This window comes from Rhinoderma darwinii, chromosome 3 (assembly GCF_050947455.1).
Source record: "Rhinoderma darwinii isolate aRhiDar2 chromosome 3, aRhiDar2.hap1, whole genome shotgun sequence".
Lineage (NCBI taxonomy): Eukaryota > Metazoa > Chordata > Amphibia > Anura > Rhinodermatidae > Rhinoderma > Rhinoderma darwinii.
The window spans coordinates 415,809,952-415,832,409 of NC_134689.1; the positions used below are offsets into that span (position 1 = coordinate 415,809,952).

The window sequence follows — 22,458 nt, forward strand, 5'->3', positions numbered from 1 at the left end:
ATATGGCTGTTTGAATGGATCCCCCTTCCCTCTAGACTGTCTCCTAATGCTGTGAAACAGCATCCTGCTGATAGGACAGAGTCAGAGGCTGGGAGGAAGCCCCACCTCAGGAGAATCGCTGCTGTTACCTCCCAGTTGTCTTATAAATCCTCATTTACATATTTAGAAAAAAGCTCATAACTTTTGAAATAATAAACGTTTTGGGACACAATTTTCACTAGTATTATCAGTGTGACAGCGCCTATCAAATTAGCTAGGAGATAGGGAAGTACAAGTGACAGAGCCTCTTTAAATAGGACGAAATTGCAGTACCAGGATTATTATCTGTCTTACAAGCAGATACATTTAGAAAAATGCTAATTTTCTCTACAATTTTCTCTACGATTCGGATTGTATCGACCACATTTTACCACTTACATAAAGTACAATGTGTCACAAGAAAACAATCTCAGAATGCTTGGATAAATAAAAGAATTCCAAAGTTATTACCACATAAAGAGAAGACAATATGTCATTGCCATATTTATTCATTTTCCTATCATAGGGGGGCACACTAATCTGTATTAGAGTTGTTGAATGGTCTCAGTGGTGTCAGATTAATAGTGAATAACGAGCACAGGGATGTGGGGGCATAGCATAGTTACCAAAACAAAGACCACTCTCGGCATCGGACACGCCATACAGACCCATTCCACATATATGCCATTTACACAATGCACTCAGGCCACACATGCGCCGCCGCTAGGCCTGCTCCACGCAACTCACACAGCCGTGGTATCAGCAGGTCCTCGTTAGTATAGTGGAGAGTATCCCTGCCTGTCACGCGGGAGACCGGGGTTCGATTCCCCGACGGGGAGAATTGTCACTTTTAGACACATCAATAACCAGAATTATTAAACAAGACTCTTTCTTTTCACTTTGGGCGGTGTAATGTTTTCTGTATGACGCTGTCCAATCAGCTTCTGCACCCTTCCCTGTCCAGCAACACAGTGTGATCTTATAGTATACAGCTTTCATTCCCAATTCTGTATTCAACTGGCTATATCTCAGGCTCTGTCACAGCTAGAACTGTGATTCTACTGTCATATGAAAGATTGGAATCTCCCCTTTCATATGCCACCAGAACCGTGGTTCTATGTCGTCCACAGCCCGAGATATGGCTGTTTGAATGGATCCCCCTTCCCTCTAGACTGTCTCCTAATGCTGTGAAACAGCATCCTGCTGATAGGACAGAGTCAGAGGCTGGGAGGAAGCCCCACCTCAGGAGAATCGCTGCTGTTACCTCCCAGTTGTCTTATAAATCCTCATTTACATATTTAGAAAAAAGCTCATAACTTTTGAAATAATAAACGTTTTGGGACACAATTTTCACTAGTATTATCAGTGTGACAGCGCCTATCAAATTAGCTAGGAGATAGGGAAGTACAAGTGACAGAGCCTCTTTAAATAGGACGAAATTGCAGTACCAGGATTATTATCTGTCTTACAAGCAGATACATTTAGAAAAATGCTAATTTTCTCTACAATTTTCTCTACGATTCGGATTGTATCGACCACATTTTACCACTTACATAAAGTACAATGTGTCACAAGAAAACAATCTCAGAATGCTTGGATAAATAAAAGAATTCCAAAGTTATTACCACATAAAGAGAAGACAATATGTCATTGCCATATTTATTCATTTTCCTATCATAGGGGGGCACACTAATCTGTATTAGAGTTGTTGAATGGTCTCAGTGGTGTCAGATTAATAGTGAATAACGAGCACAGGGATGTGGGGGCATAGCATAGTTACCAAAACAAAGACCACTCTCGGCATCGGACACGCCATACAGACCCATTCCACATATATGCCATTTACACAATGCACTCAGGCCACACATGCGCCGCTGCTAGGCCTGCTCCACGCAACTCACACAGCCGTGGTATCAGCAGGTCCTCGTTAGTATAGTGGAGAGTATCCCCGCCTGTCACGCGGGAGACCGGGGTTCGATTCCCCGACGGGGAGAATTGTCACTTTTAGACACATCAATAACCAGAATTATTAAACAAGACTCTTTCTTTTCACTTTGGGCGGTGTAATGTTTTCTGTATGACGCTGTCCAATCAGCTTCTGCACCCTTCCCTGTCCAGCAACACAGTGTGATCTTATAGTATACAGCTTTCATTCCCAATTCTGTATTCAACTGGCTATATCTCAGGCTCTGTCACAGCTAGAACTGTGATTCTACTGTCATATGAAAGATTGGAATCTCCCCTTTCATATGCCACCAGAACCGTGGTTCTAGGTCGTCCACAGCCCGAGATATGGCTGTTTGAATGGATCCCCCTTCCCTCTAGACTGTCTCCTAATGCTGTGAAACAGCATCCTGCTGATAGGACAGAGTCAGAGGCTGGGAGGAAGCCCCACCTCAGGAGAATCGCTGCTGTTACCTCCCAGTTGTCTTATAAATCCTCATTTACATATTTAGAAAAAAGCTCATAACTTTTGAAATAATAAACGTTTTGGGACACAATTTTCACTAGTATTATCAGTGTGACAGCGCCTATCAAATTAGCTAGGAGATAGGGAAGTACAAGTGACAGAGCCTCTTTAAATAGGACGAAATTGCAGTACCAGGATTATTATCTGTCTTACAAGCAGATACATTTAGAAAAATGCTAATTTTCTCTACAATTTTCTCTACGATTCGGATTGTATCGACCACATTTTACCACTTACATAAAGTACAATGTGTCACAAGAAAACAATCTCAGAATGCTTGGATAAATAAAAGAATTCCAAAGTTATTACCACATAAAGAGAAGACAATATGTCATTGCCATATTTATTCATTTTCCTATCATAGGGGGGCACACTAATCTGTATTAGAGTTGTTGAATGGTCTCAGTGGTGTCAGATTAATAGTGAATAACGAGCACAGGGATGTGGGGGCATAGCATAGTTACCAAAACAAAGACCACTCTCGGCATCGGACACGCCATACAGACCCATTCCACATATATGCCATTTACACAATGCACTCAGGCCACACATGCGCCGCCGCTAGGCCTGCTCCACGCAACTCACACAGCCGTGGTATCAGCAGGTCCTCGTTAGTATAGTGGAGAGTATCCCCGCCTGTCACGCGGGAGACCGGGGTTCGATTCCCCGACGGGGAGAATTGTCACTTTTAGACACATCAATAACCAGAATTATAAAACAAGACTCTTTCTTTTCACTTTGGGCGGTGTAATGTTTTCTGTATGACGCTGTCCAATCAGCTTCTGCACCCTTCCCTGTCCAGCAACACAGTGTGATCTTATAGTATACAGCTTTCATTCCCAATTCTGTATTCAACTGGCTATATCTCAGGCTCTGTCACAGCTAGAACTGTGATTCTACTGTCATATGAAAGATTGGAATCTCCCCTTTCATATGCCACCAGAACCGTGGTTCTATGTCGTCCACAGCCCGAGATATGGCTGTTTGAATGGATCCCCCTTCCCTCTAGACTGTCTCCTAATGCTGTGAAACAGCATCCTGCTGATAGGACAGAGTCAGAGGCTGGGAGGAAGCCCCACCTCAGGAGAATCGCTGCTGTTACCTCCCAGTTGTCTTATAAATCCTCATTTACATATTTAGAAAAAAGCTCATAACTTTTGAAATAATAAACGTTTTGGGACACAATTTTCACTAGTATTATCAGTGTGACAGCGCCTATCAAATTAGCTAGGAGATAGGGAAGTACAAGTGACAGAGCCTCTTTAAATAGGACGAAATTGCAGTACCAGGATTATTATCTGTCTTACAAGCAGATACATTTAGAAAAATGCTAATTTTCTCTACAATTTTCTCTACGATTCGGATTGTATCGACCACATTTTACCACTTACATAAAGTACAATGTGTCACAAGAAAACAATCTCAGAATGCTTGGATAAATAAAAGAATTCCAAAGTTATTACCACATAAAGAGAAGACAATATGTCATTGCCATATTTATTCATTTTCCTATCATAGGGGGGCACACTAATCTGTATTAGAGTTGTTGAATGGTCTCAGTGGTGTCAGATTAATAGTGAATAACGAGCACAGGGATGTGGGGGCATAGCATAGTTACCAAAACAAAGACCACTCTCGGCATCGGACACGCCATACAGACCCATTCCACATATATGCCATTTACACAATGCACTCAGGCCACACATGCGCCGCTGCTAGGCCTGCTCCACGCAACTCACACAGCCGTGGTATCAGCAGGTCCTCGTTAGTATAGTGGAGAGTATCCCCGCCTGTCACGCGGGAGACCGGGGTTCGATTCCCCGACGGGGAGAATTGTCACTTTTAGACACATCAATAACCAGAATTATTAAACAAGACTCTTTCTTTTCACTTTGGGCGGTGTAATGTTTTCTGTATGACGCTGTCCAATCAGCTTCTGCACCCTTCCCTGTCCAGCAACACAGTGTGATCTTATAGTATACAGCTTTCATTCCCAATTCTGTATTCAACTGGCTATATCTCAGGCTCTGTCACAGCTAGAACTGTGATTCTACTGTCATATGAAAGATTGGAATCTCCCCTTTCATATGCCACCAGAACCGTGGTTCTATGTCGTCCACAGCCCGAGATATGGCTGTTTGAATGGATCCCCCTTCCCTCTAGACTGTCTCCTAATGCTGTGAAACAGCATCCTGCTGATAGGACAGAGTCAGAGGCTGGGAGGAAGCCCCACCTCAGGAGAATCGCTGCTGTTACCTCCCAGTTGTCTTATAAATCCTCATTTACATATTTAGAAAAAAGCTCATAACTTTTGAAATAATAAACGTTTTGGGACACAATTTTCACTAGTATTATCAGTGTGACAGCGCCTATCAAATTAGCTAGGAGATAGGGAAGTACAAGTGACAGAGCCTCTTTAAATAGGACGAAATTGCAGTACCAGGATTATTATCTGTCTTACAAGCAGATACATTTAGAAAAATGCTAATTTTCTCTACAATTTTCTCTACGATTCGGATTGTATCGACCACATTTTACCACTTACATAAAGTACAATGTGTCACAAGAAAACAATCTCAGAATGCTTGGATAAATAAAAGAATTCCAAAGTTATTACCACATAAAGAGAAGACAATATGTCATTGCCATATTTATTCATTTTCCTATCATAGGGGGGCACACTAATCTGTATTAGAGTTGTTGAATGGTCTCAGTGGTGTCAGATTAATAGTGAATAACGAGCACAGGGATGTGGGGGCATAGCATAGTTACCAAAACAAAGACCACTCTCGGCATCGGACACGCCATACAGACCCATTCCACATATATGCCATTTACACAATGCACTCAGGCCACACATGCGCCGCTGCTAGGCCTGCTCCACGCAACTCACACAGCCGTGGTATCAGCAGGTCCTCGTTAGTATAGTGGAGAGTATCCCCGCCTGTCACGTGGGAGACCGGGGTTCGATTCCCCGACGGGGAGAATTGTCACTTTTAGACACATCAATAACCAGAATTATTAAACAAGACTCTTTCTTTTCACTTTGGGCGGTGTAATGTTTTCTGTATGACGCTGTCCAATCAGCTTCTGCACCCTTCCCTGTCCAGCAACACAGTGTGATCTTATAGTATACAGCTTTCATTCCCAATTCTGTATTCAACTGGCTATATCTCAGGCTCTGTCACAGCTAGAACTGTGATTCTACTGTCATATGAAAGATTGGAATCTCCCCTTTCATATGCCACCAGAACCGCGGTTCTAGGTCGTCCACAGCCCGAGATATGGCTGTTTGAATGGATCCCCCTTCCCTCTAGACTGTCTCCTAATGCTGTGAAACAGCATCCTGCTGATAGGACAGAGTCAGAGGCTGGGAGGAAGCCCCACCTCAGGAGAATCGCTGCTGTTACCTCCCAGTTGTCTTATAAATCCTCATTTACATATTTAGAAAAAAGCTCATAACTTTTGAAATAATAAACGTTTTGGGACACAATTTTCACTAGTATTATCAGTGTGACAGCGCCTATCAAATTAGCTAGGAGATAGGGAAGTACAAGTGACAGAGCCTCTTTAAATAGGACGAAATTGCAGTACCAGGATTATTATCTGTCTTACAAGCAGATACATTTAGAAAAATGCTAATTTTCTCTACAATTTTCTCTACGATTCGGATTGTATCGACCACATTTTACCACTTACATAAAGTACAATGTGTCACAAGAAAACAATCTCAGAATGCTTGGATAAATAAAAGAATTCCAAAGTTATTACCACATAAAGAGAAGACAATATGTCATTGCCATATTTATTCATTTTCCTATCATAGGGGGGCACACTAATCTGTATTAGAGTTGTTGAATGGTCTCAGTGGTGTCAGATTAATAGTGAATAACGAGCACAGGGATGTGGGGGCATAGCATAGTTACCAAAACAAAGACCACTCTCGGCATCGGACACGCCATACAGACCCATTCCACATATATGCCATTTACACAATGCACTCAGGCCACACATGCGCCGCCGCTAGGCCTGCTCCACGCAACTCACACAGCCGTGGTATCAGCAGGTCCTCGTTAGTATAGTGGAGAGTATCCCCGCCTGTCACGCGGGAGACCGGGGTTCGATTCCCCGACGGGGAGAATTGTCACTTTTAGACACATCAATAACCAGAATTATAAAACAAGACTCTTTCTTTTCACTTTGGGCGGTGTAATGTTTTCTGTATGACGCTGTCCAATCAGCTTCTGCACCCTTCCCTGTCCAGCAACACAGTGTGATCTTATAGTATACAGCTTTCATTCCCAATTCTGTATTCAACTGGCTATATCTCAGGCTCTGTCAGAGCTAGAACTGTGATTCTACTGTCATATGAAAGATTGGAATCTCCCCTTTCATATGCCACCAGAACCGTGGTTCTAGGTCGTCCACAGCCCGAGATATGGCTGTTTGAATGGATCCCCCTTCCCTCTAGACTGTCTCCTAATGCTGTGAAACAGCATCCTGCTGATAGGACAGAGTCAGAGGCTGGGAGGAAGCCCCACCTCAGGAGAATCGCTGCTGTTACCTCCCAGTTGTCTTATAAATCCTCATTTACATATTTAGAAAAAAGCTCATAACTTTTGAAATAATAAACGTTTTGGGACACAATTTTCACTAGTATTATCAGTGTGACAGCGCCTATCAAATTAGCTAGGAGATAGGGAAGTACAAGTGACAGAGCCTCTTTAAATAGGACGAAATTGCAGTACCAGGATTATTATCTGTCTTACAAGCAGATACATTTAGAAAAATGCTAATTTTCTCTACAATTTTCTCTACGATTCGGATTGTATCGACCACATTTTACCACTTACATAAAGTACAATGTGTCACAAGAAAACAATCTCAGAATGCTTGGATAAATAAAAGAATTCCAAAGTTATTACCACATAAAGAGAAGACAATATGTCATTGCCATATTTATTCATTTTCCTATCATAGGGGGGCACACTAATCTGTATTAGAGTTGTTGAATGGTCTCAGTGGTGTCAGATTAATAGTGAATAACGAGCACAGGGATGTGTGGGCATAGCATAGTTACCAAAACAAAGACCACTCTCGGCATCGGACACGCCATACAGACCCATTCCACATATATGCCATTTACACAATGCACTCAGGCCACACATGCGCCGCCGCTAGGCCTGCTCCACGCAACTCACACAGCCGTGGTATCAGCAGGTCCTCGTTAGTATAGTGGAGAGTATCCCCGCCTGTCACGCGGGAGACCGGGGTTCGATTCCCCGACGGGGAGAATTGTCACTTTTAGACACATCAATAACCAGAATTATAAAACAAGACTCTTTCTTTTCACTTTGGGCGGTGTAATGTTTTCTGTATGACGCTGTCCAATCAGCTTCTGCACCCTTCCCTGTCCAGCAACACAGTGTGATCTTATAGTATACAGCTTTCATTCCCAATTCTGTATTCAACTGGCTATATCTCAGGCTCTGTCAGAGCTAGAACTGTGATTCTACTGTCATATGAAAGATTGGAATCTCCCCTTTCATATGCCACCAGAACCGTGGTTCTAGGTCGTCCACAGCCCGAGATATGGCTGTTTGAATGGATCCCCCTTCCCTCTAGACTGTCTCCTAATGCTGTGAAACAGCATCCTGCTGATAGGACAGAGTCAGAGGCTGGGAGGAAGCCCCACCTCAGGAGAATCGCTGCTGTTACCTCCCAGTTGTCTTATAAATCCTCATTTACATATTTAGAAAAAAGCTCATAACTTTTGAAATAATAAACGTTTTGGGACACAATTTTCACTAGTATTATCAGTGTGACAGCGCCTATCAAATTAGCTAGGAGATAGGGAAGTACAAGTGACAGAGCCTCTTTAAATAGGACGAAATTGCAGTACCAGGATTATTATCTGTCTTACAAGCAGATGCATTTAGAAAAATGCTAATTTTCTCTACAATTTTCTCTACGATTCGGATTGTATCGACCACATTTTACCACTTACATAAAGTACAATGTGTCACAAGAAAACAATCTCAGAATGCTTGGATAAATAAAAGAATTCCAAAGTTATTACCACATAAAGAGAAGACAATATGTCATTGCCATATTTATTCATTTTCCTATCATAGGGGGGCACACTAATCTGTATTAGAGTTGTTGAATGGTCTCAGTGGTGTCAGATTAATAGTGAATAACGAGCACAGGGATGTGGGGGCATAGCATAGTTACCAAAACAAAGACCACTCTCGGCATCGGACACGCCATACAGACCCATTCCACATATATGCCATTTACACAATGCACTCAGGCCACACATGCGCCGCCGCTAGGCCTGCTCCACGCAACTCACACAGCCGTGGTATCAGCAGGTCCTCTTTAGTATAGTGGAGAGTATCCCCGCCTGTCACGCGGCAGACCGGGGTTCGATTCCCCCACGGGGAGAATTGTCACTTTTAGACACATCAATAACCAGAATTATTAAACAAGACTCTTTCTTTTCACTTTGGGCGGTGTAATGTTTTCTGTATGACGCTGTCCAATCAGCTTCTGCACCCTTCCCTGTCCAGCAACACAGTGTGATCTTATAGTATACAGCTTTCATTCCCAATTCTGTATTCAACTGGCTATATCTCAGGCTCTGTCACAGCTAGAACTGTGATTCTACTGTCATATGAAAGATTGGAATCTCCCCTTTCATATGCCACCAGAACCGTGGTTCTAGGTCGTCCACAGCCCGAGATATGGCTGTTTGAATGGATCCCCCTTCCCTCTAGACTGTCTCCTAATGCTGTGAAACAGCATCCTGCTGATAGGACAGAGTCAGAGGCTGGGAGGAAGCCCCACCTCAGGAGAATCGCTGCTGTTACCTCCCAGTTGTCTTATAAATCCTCATTTACATATTTAGAAAAAAGCTCATAACTTTTGAAATAATAAACGTTTTGGGACACAATTTTCACTAGTATTATCAGTGTGACAGCGCCTATCAAATTAGCTAGGAGATAGGGAAGTACAAGTGACAGAGCCTCTTTAAATAGGACGAAATTGCAGTACCAGGATTATTATCTGTCTTACAAGCAGATACATTTAGAAAAATGCTAATTTTCTCTACAATTTTCTCTACGATTCGGATTGTATCGACCACATTTTACCACTTACATAAAGTACAATGTGTCACAAGAAAACAATCTCAGAATGCTTGGATAAATAAAAGAATTCCAAAGTTATTACCACATAAAGAGAAGACAATATGTCATTGCCATATTTATTCTTTTTCCTATCATAGGGGGGCACACTAATCTGTATTAGAGTTGTTGAATGGTCTCAGTGGTGTCAGATTAATAGTGAATAACCAGCACAGGGATGTGGGGGCATAGCATAGTTACCAAAACAAAGACCACTCTCGGCATCGGACACGCCATACAGACCCATTCCACATATATGCCATTTACACAATGCACTCAGGCCACACATGCGCCGCCGCTAGGCCTGCTCCACGCAACTCACACAGCCGTGGTATCAGCAGGTCCTCGTTAGTATAGTGGAGAGTATCCCCGCCTGTCACGCGGGAGACCGGGGTTCGATTCCCCGACGGGGAGAATTGTCACTTTTAGACACATCAATAACCAGAATTATAAAACAAGACTCTTTCTTTTCACTTTGGGCGGTGTAATGTTTTCTGTATGACGCTGTCCAATCAGCTTCTGCACCCTTCCCTGTCCAGCAACACAGTGTGATCTTATAGTATACAGCTTTCATTCCCAATTCTGTATTCAACTGGCTATATATCAGGCTCTGTCACAGCTAGAACTGTGATTCTACTGTCATATGAAAGATTGGAATCTCCCCTTTCATATGCCACCAGAACCGTGGTTCTAGGTCGTCCACAGCCCGAGATATGGCTGTTTGAATGGATCCCCCTTCCCTCTAGACTGTCTCCTAATGCTGTGAAACAGCATCCTGCTGATAGGACAGAGTCAGAGGCTGGGAGGAAGCCCCACCTCAGGAGAATCGCTGCTGTTACCTCCCAGTTGTCTTATAAATCCTCATTTACATATTTAGAAAAAAGCTCATAACTTTTGAAATAATAAACGTTTTGGGACACAATTTTCACTAGTATTATCAGTGTGACAGCGCCTATCAAATTAGCTAGGAGATAGGGAAGTACAAGTGACAGAGCCTCTTTAAATAGGACGAAATTGCAGTACCAGGATTATTATCTGTCTTACAAGCAGATACATTTAGAAAAATGCTAATTTTCTCTACAATTTTCTCTACGATTCGGATTGTATCGACCACATTTTACCACTTACATAAAGTACAATGTGTCACAAGAAAACAATCTCAGAATGCTTGGATAAATAAAAGAATTCCAAAGTTATTACCACATAAAGAGAAGACAATATGTCATTGCCATATTTATTCATTTTCCTATCATAGGGGGGCACACTAATCTGTATTAGAGTTGTTGAATGGTCTCAGTGGTGTCAGATTAATAGTGAATAACGAGCACAGGGATGAGGGGGCATAGCATAGTTACCAAAACAAAGACCACTCTCGGCATCGGACACGCCATACAGACCCATTCCACATATATGCCATTTACACAATGCACTCAGGCCACACATGCGCCGCTGCTAGGCCTGCTCCACGCAACTCACACAGCCGTGGTATCAGCAGGTCCTCGTTAGTATAGTGGAGAGTATCCCCGCCTGTCACGCGGGAGACCGGGGTTCGATTCCCCGACGGGGAGAATTGTCACTTTTAGACACATCAATAACCCGAATTATAAAACAAGACTCTTTCTTTTCACTTTGGGCGGTGTAATGTTTTCTGTATGACGCTGTCCAATCAGCTTCTGCACCCTTCCCTGTCCAGCAACACAGTGTGATCTTATAGTATACAGCTTTCATTCCCAATTCTGTATTCAACTGGCTATATATCAGGCTCTGTCACAGCTAGAACTGTGGTTCTACTGTCATATGAAAGATTGGAATCTCCCCTTTCATATGCCACCAGAACCGCGGTTCTAGCTCGTCCACAGCCCGAGATATGGCTGTTTGAATGGATCCCGCTTCCCTCTAGACTGTCTCCTAATGCTGTGAAACAGCATCCTGCTGATAGGACAGAGTCAGAGGCTGGGAGGAAGCCCCACCTCAGGAGAATCGCTGCTGTTACCTCCCAGTTGTCTTATAAATCCTCATTTACATATTTAGAAAAAAGCTCATAACTTTTGAAATAATAAACGTTTTGGGACACAATTTTCACTAGTATTATCAGTGTGACAGCGCCTATCAAATTAGCTAGGAGATAGGGAAGTACAAGTGACAGAGCCTCTTTAAATAGGACGAAATTGCAGTACCAGGATTATTATCTGTCTTACAAGCAGATACATTTAGAAAAATGCTAATTTTCTCTACAATTTTCTCTACGATTCGGATTGTATCGACCACATTTTACCACTTACATAAAGTACAATGTGTCACAAGAAAACAATCTCAGAATGCTTGGATAAATAAAAGAATTCCAAAGTTATTACCACATAAAGAGAAGACAATATGTCATTGCCATATTTATTCATTTTCCTATCATAGGGGGGCACACTAATCTGTATTAGAGTTGTTGAATGGTCTCAGTGGTGTCAGATTAATAGTGAATAACGAGCACAGGGATGTGGGGGCATAGCATAGTTACCAAAACAAAGACCACTCTCGGCATCGGACACGCCATACAGACCCATTCCACATATATGCCATTTACACAATGCACTCAGGCCACACATGCGCCGCCGCTAGGCCTGCTCCACGCAACTCACACAGCCGTGGTATCAGCAGGTCCTCGTTAGTATAGTGGAGAGTATCCCCGCCTGTCACGCGGGAGACCGGGGTTCGATTCCCCCACGGGGAGAATTGTCACTTTTAGACACATCAATAACCAGAATTATTAAACAAGACTCTTTCTTTTCACTTTGGGCGGTGTAATGTTTTCTGTATGACGCTGTCCAATCAGCTTCTGCACCCTTCCCTGTCCAGCAACACAGTGTGATCTTATAGTATACAGCTTTCATTCCCAATTATGTATTCAACTGGCTATATCTCAGGCTCTGTCACAGCTAGAACTGTGATTCTACTGTCATATGAAAGATTGGAATCTCCCCTTTCATATGCCACCAGAACCGCGGTTCTAGGTCGTCCACAGCCCGAGATATGGCTGTTTGAATGGATCCCCCTTCCCTCTAGACTGTCTCCTAATGCTGTGAAACAGCATCCTGCTGATAGGACAGAGTCAGAGGCTGGGAGGAAGCCCCACCTCAGGAGAATCGCTGCTGTTACCTCCCAGTTGTCTTATAAATCCTCATTTACATATTTAGAAAAAAGCTCATAACTTTTGAAATAATAAACGTTTTGGGACACAATTTTCACTAGTATTATCAGTGTGACAGCGCCTATCAAATTAGCTAGGAGATAGGGAAGTACAAGTGACAGAGCCTCTTTAAATAGGACGAAATTGCAGTACCAGGATTATTATCTGTCTTACAAGCAGATACATTTAGAAAAATGCTAATTTTCTCTACAATTTTAGCTACGATTCGGATTGTATCGACCACATTTTACCACTTACATAAAGTACAATGTGTCACAAGAAAACAATCTCAGAATGCTTGGATAAATAAAAGAATTCCAAAGTTATTACCACATAAAGAGAAGACAATATGTCATTACCATATTTATTCATTTTCCTATCATAGGGGGGCACACTAATCTGTATTAGAGTTGTTGAATGGTCTCAGTGGTGTCAGATTAATAGTGAATAACGAGCACAGGGATGTGGGGGCATAGCATAGTTACCAAAACAAAGACCACTCTCGGCATCGGACACGCCATACAGACCCATTCCACATATATGCCATTTACACAATGCACTCAGGCCACACATGCGCCGCCGCTAGGCCTGCTCCACACAACTCACACAGCCGTGGTATCAGCAGGTCCTCGTTAGTATAGTGGAGAGTATCCCCGCCTGTCACGCGGGAGACCGGGGTTCGATTCCCCGACGGGGAGAATTGTCACTTTTAGACACATCAATAACCAGAATTATAAAACAAGACTCTTTCTTTTCACTTTGGGCGGTGTAATGTTTTCTGTATGACGCTGTCCAATCAGCTTCTGCACCCTTCCCTGTCCAGCAACACAGTGTGATCTTATAGTATACAGCTTTCATTCCCAATTCTGTATTCAACTGGCTATATCTCAGGCTCTGTCACAGCTAGAACTGTGATTCTACTGTCATATGAAAGATTGGAATCTCCCCTTTCATATGCCACCAGAACCGTGGTTCTATGTCGTCCACAGCCCGAGATATGGCTGTTTGAATGGATCCCCCTTCCCTCTAGACTGTCTCCTAATGCTGTGAAACAGCATCCTGCTGATAGGACAGAGTCAGAGGCTGGGAGGAAGCCCCACCTCAGGAGAATCGCTGCTGTTACCTCCCAGTTGTCTTATAAATCCTCATTTACATATTTAGAAAAAAGCTCATAACTTTTGAAATAATAAACGTTTTGGGACACAATTTTCACTAGTATTATCAGTGTGACAGCGCCTATCAAATTAGCTAGGAGATAGGGAAGTACAAGTGACAGAGCCTCTTTAAATAGGACGAAATTGCAGTACCAGGATTATTATCTGTCTTACAAGCAGATACATTTAGAAAAATGCTAATTTTCTCTACAATTTTCTCTACGATTCGGATTGTATCGACCACATTTTACCACTTACATAAAGTACAATGTGTCACAAGAAAACAATCTCAGAATGCTTGGATAAATAAAAGAATTCCAAAGTTATTACCACATAAAGAGAAGACAATATGTCATTGCCATATTTATTCATTTTCCTATCATAGGGGGGCACACTAATCTGTATTAGAGTTGTTGAATGGTCTCAGTGGTGTCAGATTAATAGTGAATAACGAGCACAGGGATGTGGGGGCATAGCATAGTTACCAAAACAAAGACCACTCTCGGCATCGGACACGCCATACAGACCCATTCCACATATATGCCATTTACACAATGCACTCAGGCCACACATGCGCCGCTGCTAGGCCTGCTCCACGCAACTCACACAGCCGTGGTATCAGCAGGTCCTCATTAGTATAGTGGAGAGTATCCCCGCCTGTCACGCGGGAGACCGGGGTTCGATTCCGCGACGGGGAGAATTGTCACTTTTAGACAAATCAATAACCAGAATTATAAAACAAGACTCCTTCTTTTCACTTTGGGCGGTGTAATGTTTTCTGTATGACGCTGTCCAATCAGCTTCTGCACCCTTCCCTGTCCAGCAACACAGTGTGATCTTATAGTATACAGCTTTCATTCCCAATTCTGTATTCAACTGGCTATATCTCAGGCTCTGTCACAGCTAGAACTGTGATTCTACTGTCATATGAAAGATTGGAATCTCCCCTTTCATATGCCACCAGAAACGCGGTTCTAGGTCGTCCACAGCCCGAGATATGGCTGTTTGAATGGATCCCCCTTCCCTCTAGACTGTCTCCTAATGCTGTGAAACAGCATCCTGCTGATAGGACAGAGTCAGAGGCTGGGAGGAAGCCCCACCTCAGGAGAATCGCTGCTGTTACCTCCCAGTTGTCTTATAAATCCTCATTTACATATTTAGAAAAAAGCTCATAACTTTTGAAATAATAAACGTTTTGGGACACAATTTTCACTAGTATTATCAGTGTGACAGCGCCTATCAAATTAGCTAGGAGATAGGGAAGTACAAGTGACAGAGCCTCTTTAAATAGGACGAAATTGCAGTACCAGGATTATTATCTGTCTTACAAGCAGATACATTTAGAAAAATGCTAATTTTCTCTACAATTTTAGCTACGATTCGGATTGTATCGACCACATTTTACCACTTACATAAAGTACAATGTGTCACAAGAAAACAATCTCAGAATGCTTGGATAAATAAAAGAATTCCAAAGTTATTACCACATAAAGAGAAGACAATATGTCATTACCATATTTATTCATTTTCCTATCATAGGGGGGCACACTAATCTGTATTAGAGTTGTTGAATGGTCTCAGTGGTGTCAGATTAATAGTGAATAACGAGCACAGGGATGTGGGGGCATAGCATAGTTACCAAAACAAAGACCACTCTCGGCATCGGACACGCCATACAGACCCATTCCACATATATGCCATTTACACAATGCACTCAGGCCACACATGCGCCGCCGCTAGGCCTGCTCCACACAACTCACACAGCCGTGGTATCAGCAGGTCCTCGTTAGTATAGTGGAGAGTATCCCCGCCTGTCACGCGGGAGACCGGGGTTCGATTCCCCGACGGGGAGAATTGTCACTTTTAGACACATCAATAACCAGAATTATAAAACAAGACTCTTTCTTTTCACTTTGGGCGGTGTAATGTTTTCTGTATGACGCTGTCCAATCAGCTTCTGCACCCTTCCCTGTCCAGCAACACAGTGTGATCTTATAGTATACAGCTTTCATTCCCAATTCTGTATTCAACTGGCTATATCTCAGGCTCTGTCACAGCTAGAACTGTGATTCTACTGTCATATGAAAGATTGGAATCTCCCCTTTCATATGCCACCAGAACCGTGGTTCTATGTCGTCCACAGCCCGAGATATGGCTGTTTGAATGGATCCCCCTTCCCTCTAGACTGTCTCCTAATGCTGTGAAACAGCATCCTGCTGATAGGACAGAGTCAGAGGCTGGGAGGAAGCCCCACCTCAGGAGAATCGCTGCTGTTACCTCCCAGTTGTCTTATAAATCCTCATTTACATATTTAGAAAAAAGCTCATAACTTTTGAAATAATAAACGTTTTGGGACACAATTTTCACTAGTATTATCAGTGTGACAGCGCCTATCAAATTAGCTAGGAGATAGGGAAGTACAAGTGACAGAGCCTCTTTAAATAGGACGAAATTGCAGTACCAGGATTATTATCTGTCTTACAAGCAGATACATTTAGAAAAATGCTAATTTTCTCTACAATTTTCTCTACGATTCGGATTGTATCGACCACATTTTACCACTTACATAAAGTACAATGTGTCACAAGAAAACAATCTCAGAATGCTTGGATAAATAAAAGAATTCCAAAGTTATTACCACATAAAGAGAAGACAATATGTCATTGCCATATTTATTCATTTTCCTATCATAGGGGGGCACACTAATCTGTATTAGAGTTGTTGAATGGTCTCAGTGGTGTCAGATTAATAGTGAATAACGAGCACAGGGATGTGGGGGCATAGCATAGTTACCAAAACAAAGACCACTCTCGGCATCGGACACGCCATACAGACCCATTCCACATATATGCCATTTACACAATGCACTCAGGCCACACATGCGCCGCTGCTAGGCCTGCTCCACGCAACTCACACAGCCGTGGTATCAGCAGGTCCTCATTAGTATAGTGGAGAGTATCCCCGCCTGTCACGCGGGAGACCGGGGTTCGATTCCGCGACGGGGAGAATTGTCACTTTTAGACAAATCAATAACCAGAATTATAAAACAAGACTCCTTCTTTTCACTTTGGGCGGTGTAATGTTTTCTGTATGACGCTGTCCAATCAGCTTCTGCACCCTTCCCTGTCCAGCAACACAGTGTGATCTTATAGTATACAGCTTTCATTCCCAATTCTGTATTCAACTGGCTATATCTCAGGCTCTGTCACAGCTAGAACTGTGATTCTACTGTCATATGAAAGATTGGAATCTCCCCTTTCATATGCCACCAGAAACGCGGTTCTAGGTCGTCCACAGCCCGAGATATGGCTGTTTGAATGGATCCCCCTTCCCTCTAGACTGTCTCCTAATGCTGTGAAACAGCATCCTGCTGATAGGACAGAGTCAGAGGCTGGGAGGAAGCCCCACCTCAGGAGAATCGCTGCTGTTACCTCCCAGTTGTCTTATAAATCCTCATTTACATATTTAGAAAAAAGCTCATAACTTTTGAAATAATAAACGTTTTGGGACACAATTTTCACTAGTATTATCAGTGTGACAGCGCCTATCAAATTAGCTAGGAGATAGGGAAGTACAAGTGACAGAGCCTCTTTAAATAGGACGAAATTGCAGTACCAGGATTATTATCTGTCTTACAAGCAGATACATTTAGAAAAATGCTAATTTTCTCTACAATTTTCGCTACGATTCGGATTGTATCGACCACATTTTACCACTTACATAAAGTACAATGTGTCACAAGAAAACAATCTCAGAATGCTTGGATAAATAAAAGAATTCCAAAGTTATTACCACATAAAGAGAAGACAATATGTCATTGCCATATTTATTCATTTTCCTATCATAGGGGGGCACACTAATCTGTATTAGAGTTGTTGAATGGTCTCAGTGGTGTCAGATTAATAGTGAATAACGAGCACAGGGATGTGGGGGCATAGCATAGTTACCAAAACAAAGACCACTCTCGGCATCGGACACGCCATACAGACCCATTCCACATATATGCCATTTACACAATGCACTCAGGCCACACATGCGCCGCTGCTAGGCCTGCTCCACGCAACTCACACAGCCGTGGTATCAGCAGGTCCTCGTTAGTATAGTGGAGAGTATCCCCACCTGTCACGCGGGAGACCGGGGTTCGATTCCCCGACGGGGAGAATTGTCACTTTTAGACACATCAATAACCAGAATTATTAAACAAGACTCTTTCTTTTCACTTTGGGCGGTGTAATGTTTTCTGTATGACGCTGTCCAATCAGCTTCTGCACCCTTCCCTGTCCAGCAACACAGTGTGATCTTATAGTATACAGCTTTCATTCCCAATTCTGTATTCAACTGGCTATATCTCAGGCTCTGTCACAGCTAGAACTGTGATTCTACTGTCATATGAAAGATTGGAATCTCCCCTTTCATATGCCACCAGAACCGTGGTTCTATGTCGTCCACAGCCCGAGATATGGCTGTTTGAATGGATCCCCCTTCCCTCTAGACTGTCTCCTAATGCTGTGAAACAGCATCCTGCTGATAGGACAGAGTCAGAGGCTGGGAGGAAGCCCCACCTCAGGAGAATCGCTGCTGTTACCTCCCAGTTGTCTTATAAATCCTCATTTACATATTTAGAAAAAAGCTCATAACTTTTGAAATAATAAACGTTTTGGGACACAATTTTCACTAGTATTATCAGTGTGACAGCGCCTATCAAATTAGCTAGGAGATAGGGAAGTACAAGTGACAGAGCCTCTTTAAATAGGACGAAATTGCAGTACCAGGATTATTATCTGTCTTACAAGCAGATACATTTAGAAAAATGCTAATTTTCTCTACAATTTTCTCTACGATTCGGATTGTATCGACCACATTTTACCACTTACATAAAGTACAATGTGTCACAAGAAAACAATCTCAGAATGCTTGGATAAATAAAAGAATTCCAAAGTTATTACCACATAAAGAGAAGACAATATGTCATTGCCATATTTATTCATTTTCCTATCATAGGGGGGCACACTAATCTGTATTAGAGTTGTTGAATGGTCTCAGTGGTGTCAGATTAATAGTGAATAACGAGCACAGGGATGTGGGGGCATAGCATAGTTACCAAAACAAAGACCACTCTCGGCATCGGACACGCCATACAGACCCATTCCACATATATGCCATTTACACAATGCACTCAGGCCACACATGCGCCGCTGCTAGGCCTGCTCCACGCAACTCACACAGCCGTGGTATCAGCAGGTCCTCGTTAGTATAGTGGAGAGTATCCCCGCCTGTCACGCGGGAGACCGGGGTTCGATTCCCCGACGGGGAGAATTGTCACTTTTAGACACATCAATAACCAGAATTATTAAACAAGACTCTTTCTTTTCACTTTGGGCGGTGTAATGTTTTCTGTATGACGCTGTCCAATCAGCTTCTGCACCCTTCCCTGTCCAGCAACACAGTGTGATCTTATAGTATACAGCTTTCATTCCCAATTCTGTATTCAACTGGCTATATCTCAGGCTCTGTCACAGCTAGAACTGTGATTCTACTGTCATATGAAAGATTGGAATCTCCCCTTTCATATGCCACCAGAACCGTGGTTCTAGGTCGTCCACAGCCCGAGATATGGCTGTTTGAATGGATCCCCCTTCCCTCTAGACTGTCTCCTAATGCTGTGAAACAGCATCCTGCTGATAGGACAGAGTCAGAGGCTGGGAGGAAGCCCCACCTCAGGAGAATCGCTGCTGTTACCTCCCAGTTGTCTTATAAATCCTCATTTACATATTTAGAAAAAAGCTCATAACTTTTGAAATAATAAACGTTTTGGGACACAATTTTCACTAGTATTATCAGTGTGACAGCGCCTATCAAATTAGCTAGGAGATAGGGAAGTACAAGTGACAGAGCCTCTTTAAATAGGACGAAATTGCAGTACCAGGATTATTATCTGTCTTACAAGCAGATACATTTAGAAAAATGCTAATTTTCTCTACAATTTTCTCTACGATTCGGATTGTATCGACCACATTTTACCACTTACATAAAGTACAATGTGTCACAAGAAAACAATCTCAGAATGCTTGGATAAATAAAAGAATTCCAAAGTTATTACCACATAAAGAGAAGACAATATGTCATTGCCATATTTATTCATTTTCCTATCATAGGGGGGCACACTAATCTGTATTAGAGTTGTTGAATGGTCTCAGTGGTGTCAGATTAATAGTGAATAACGAGCACAGGGATGTGGGGGCATAGCATAGTTACCAAAACAAAGACCACTCTCGGCATCGGACACGCCATACAGACCCATTCCACATATATGCCATTTACACAATGCACTCAGGCCACACATGCGCCGCCGCTAGGCCTGCTCCACGCAACTCACACAGCCGTGGTATCAGCAGGTCCTCGTTAGTATAGTGGAGAGTATCCCCGCCTGTCACGCGGGAGACCGGGGTTCGATTCCCCGACGGGGAGAATTGTCACTTTTAGACACATCAATAACCAGAATTATAAAACAAGACTCTTTCTTTTCACTTTGGGCGGTGTAATGTTTTCTGTATGACGCTGTCCAATCAGCTTCTGCACCATTCCCTGTCCAGCAACACAGTGTGATCTTATAGTATACAGCTTTCATTCCCAATTCTGTATTCAACTGGCTATATCTCAGGCTCTGTCACAGCTAGAACTGTGATTCTACTGTCATATGAAAGATTGGAATCTCCCCTTTCATATGCCACCAGAACCGTGGTTCTATGTCGTCCACAGCCCGAGATATGGCTGTTTGAATGGATCCCCCTTCCCTCTAGACTGTCTCCTAATGCTGTGAAACAGCATCCTGCTGATAGGACAGAGTCAGAGGCTGGGAGGAAGCCCCACCTCAGGAGAATCGCTGCTGTTACCTCCCAGTTGTCTTATAAATCCTCATTTACATATTTAGAAAAAAGCTCATAACTTTTGAAATAATAAACGTTTTGGGACACAATTTTCACTAGTATTATCAGTGTGACAGCGCCTATCAAATTAGCTAGGAGATAGGGAAGTACAAGTGACAGAGCCTCTTTAAATAGGACGAAATTGCAGTACCAGGATTATTATCTGTCTTACAAGCAGATACATTTAGAAAAATGCTAATTTTCTCTACAATTTTCTCTACGATTCGGATTGTATCGACCACATTTTACCACTTACATAAAGTACAATGTGTCACAAGAAAACAATCTCAGAATGCTTGGATAAATAAAAGAATTCCAAAGTTATTACCACATAAAGAGAAGACAATATGTCATTGCCATATTTATTCATTTTCCTATCATAGGGGGGCACACTAATCTGTATTAGAGTTGTTGAATGGTCTCAGTGGTGTCAGATTAATAGTGAATAACGAGCACAGGGATGTGGGGGCATAGCATAGTTACCAAAACAAAGACCACTCTCGGCATCGGACACGCCATACAGACCCATTCCACATATATGCCATTTACACAATGCACTCAGGCCACACATGCGCCGCTGCTAGGCCTGCTCCACGCAACTCACACAGCCGTGGTATCAGCAGGTCCTCGTTAGTATAGTGGAGAGTATCCCCGCCTGTCACGCGGGAGACCGGGGTTCGATTCCCCGACGGGGAGAATTGTCACTTTTAGACACATCAATAACCAGAATTATTAAACAAGACTCTTTCTTTTCACTTTGGGCGGTGTAATGTTTTCTGTATGACGCTGTCCAATCAGCTTCTGCACCCTTCCCTGTCCAGCAACACAGTGTGATCTTATAGTATACAGCTTTCATTCCCAATTCTGTATTCAACTGGCTATATCTCAGGCTCTGTCACAGCTAGAACTGTGATTCTACTGTCATATGAAAGATTGGAATCTCCCCTTTCATATGCCACCAGAACCGTGGTTCTAGGTCGTCCACAGCCCGAGATATGGCTGTTTGAATGGATCCCCCTTCCCTCTAGACTGTCTCCTAATGCTGTGAAACAGCATCCTGCTGATAGGACAGAGTCAGAGGCTGGGAGGAAGCCCCACCTCAGGAGAATCGCTGCTGTTACCTCCCAGTTGTCTTATAAATCCTCATTTACATATTTAGAAAAAAGCTCATAACTTTTGAAATAATAAACGTTTTGGGACACAATTTTCACTAGTATTATCAGTGTGACAGCGCCTATCAAATTAGCTAGGAGATAGGGAAGTACAAGTGACAGAGCCTCTTTAAATAGGACGAAATTGCAGTACCAGGATTATTATCTGTCTTACAAGCAGATACATTTAGAAAAATGCTAATTTTCTCTACAATTTTCTCTACGATTCGGATTGTATCGACCACATTTTACCACTTACATAAAGTACAATGTGTCACAAGAAAACAATCTCAGAATGCTTGGATAAATAAAAGAATTCCAAAGTTATTACCACATAAAGAGAAGACAATATGTCATTGCCATATTTATTCATT

General features: G+C 42.6%; 16 non-coding genes across 16 annotated transcripts; all 16 read left to right on the top strand.

Moving 5' to 3' along the window:
* The first annotated feature begins 785 nt into the window (after window positions 1-785).
* TRNAD-GUC (transfer RNA aspartic acid (anticodon GUC)) lies at window positions 786-857 on the top strand. Its single transcript has one exon. It is a non-coding gene; the product is annotated as a tRNA-Asp (tRNA).
* Window positions 858-1,939: 1,082 nt separating this feature from the next.
* On the top strand, window positions 1,940-2,011 carry TRNAD-GUC (transfer RNA aspartic acid (anticodon GUC)). Its single transcript has one exon. It is a non-coding gene; the product is annotated as a tRNA-Asp (tRNA).
* Window positions 2,012-3,093: 1,082 nt separating this feature from the next.
* TRNAD-GUC (transfer RNA aspartic acid (anticodon GUC)) lies at window positions 3,094-3,165 on the top strand. The gene has a single exon. It is a non-coding gene; the product is annotated as a tRNA-Asp (tRNA).
* A 1,082-nt stretch (window positions 3,166-4,247) lies between these two features.
* TRNAD-GUC (transfer RNA aspartic acid (anticodon GUC)) lies at window positions 4,248-4,319 on the top strand. Its single transcript has one exon. It is a non-coding gene; the product is annotated as a tRNA-Asp (tRNA).
* Window positions 4,320-5,401: 1,082 nt separating this feature from the next.
* TRNAD-GUC (transfer RNA aspartic acid (anticodon GUC)) lies at window positions 5,402-5,473 on the top strand. The gene has a single exon. It is a non-coding gene; the product is annotated as a tRNA-Asp (tRNA).
* Window positions 5,474-6,555: 1,082 nt separating this feature from the next.
* On the top strand, window positions 6,556-6,627 carry TRNAD-GUC (transfer RNA aspartic acid (anticodon GUC)). Its single transcript has one exon. It is a non-coding gene; the product is annotated as a tRNA-Asp (tRNA).
* A 1,082-nt stretch (window positions 6,628-7,709) lies between these two features.
* On the top strand, window positions 7,710-7,781 carry TRNAD-GUC (transfer RNA aspartic acid (anticodon GUC)). The gene has a single exon. It is a non-coding gene; the product is annotated as a tRNA-Asp (tRNA).
* Window positions 7,782-10,017: 2,236 nt separating this feature from the next.
* Window positions 10,018-10,089, top strand: TRNAD-GUC (transfer RNA aspartic acid (anticodon GUC)). The gene has a single exon. It is a non-coding gene; the product is annotated as a tRNA-Asp (tRNA).
* Window positions 10,090-11,171: 1,082 nt separating this feature from the next.
* On the top strand, window positions 11,172-11,243 carry TRNAD-GUC (transfer RNA aspartic acid (anticodon GUC)). Its single transcript has one exon. It is a non-coding gene; the product is annotated as a tRNA-Asp (tRNA).
* Window positions 11,244-12,325: 1,082 nt separating this feature from the next.
* Window positions 12,326-12,397, top strand: TRNAD-GUC (transfer RNA aspartic acid (anticodon GUC)). The gene has a single exon. It is a non-coding gene; the product is annotated as a tRNA-Asp (tRNA).
* Window positions 12,398-13,479: 1,082 nt separating this feature from the next.
* Window positions 13,480-13,551, top strand: TRNAD-GUC (transfer RNA aspartic acid (anticodon GUC)). The gene has a single exon. It is a non-coding gene; the product is annotated as a tRNA-Asp (tRNA).
* A 2,236-nt stretch (window positions 13,552-15,787) lies between these two features.
* Window positions 15,788-15,859, top strand: TRNAD-GUC (transfer RNA aspartic acid (anticodon GUC)). The gene has a single exon. It is a non-coding gene; the product is annotated as a tRNA-Asp (tRNA).
* A 2,236-nt stretch (window positions 15,860-18,095) lies between these two features.
* Window positions 18,096-18,167, top strand: TRNAD-GUC (transfer RNA aspartic acid (anticodon GUC)). Its single transcript has one exon. It is a non-coding gene; the product is annotated as a tRNA-Asp (tRNA).
* A 1,082-nt stretch (window positions 18,168-19,249) lies between these two features.
* TRNAD-GUC (transfer RNA aspartic acid (anticodon GUC)) lies at window positions 19,250-19,321 on the top strand. Its single transcript has one exon. It is a non-coding gene; the product is annotated as a tRNA-Asp (tRNA).
* A 1,082-nt stretch (window positions 19,322-20,403) lies between these two features.
* On the top strand, window positions 20,404-20,475 carry TRNAD-GUC (transfer RNA aspartic acid (anticodon GUC)). Its single transcript has one exon. It is a non-coding gene; the product is annotated as a tRNA-Asp (tRNA).
* Window positions 20,476-21,557: 1,082 nt separating this feature from the next.
* TRNAD-GUC (transfer RNA aspartic acid (anticodon GUC)) lies at window positions 21,558-21,629 on the top strand. Its single transcript has one exon. It is a non-coding gene; the product is annotated as a tRNA-Asp (tRNA).
* The last annotated feature ends 829 nt before the right edge of the window (window positions 21,630-22,458 follow it).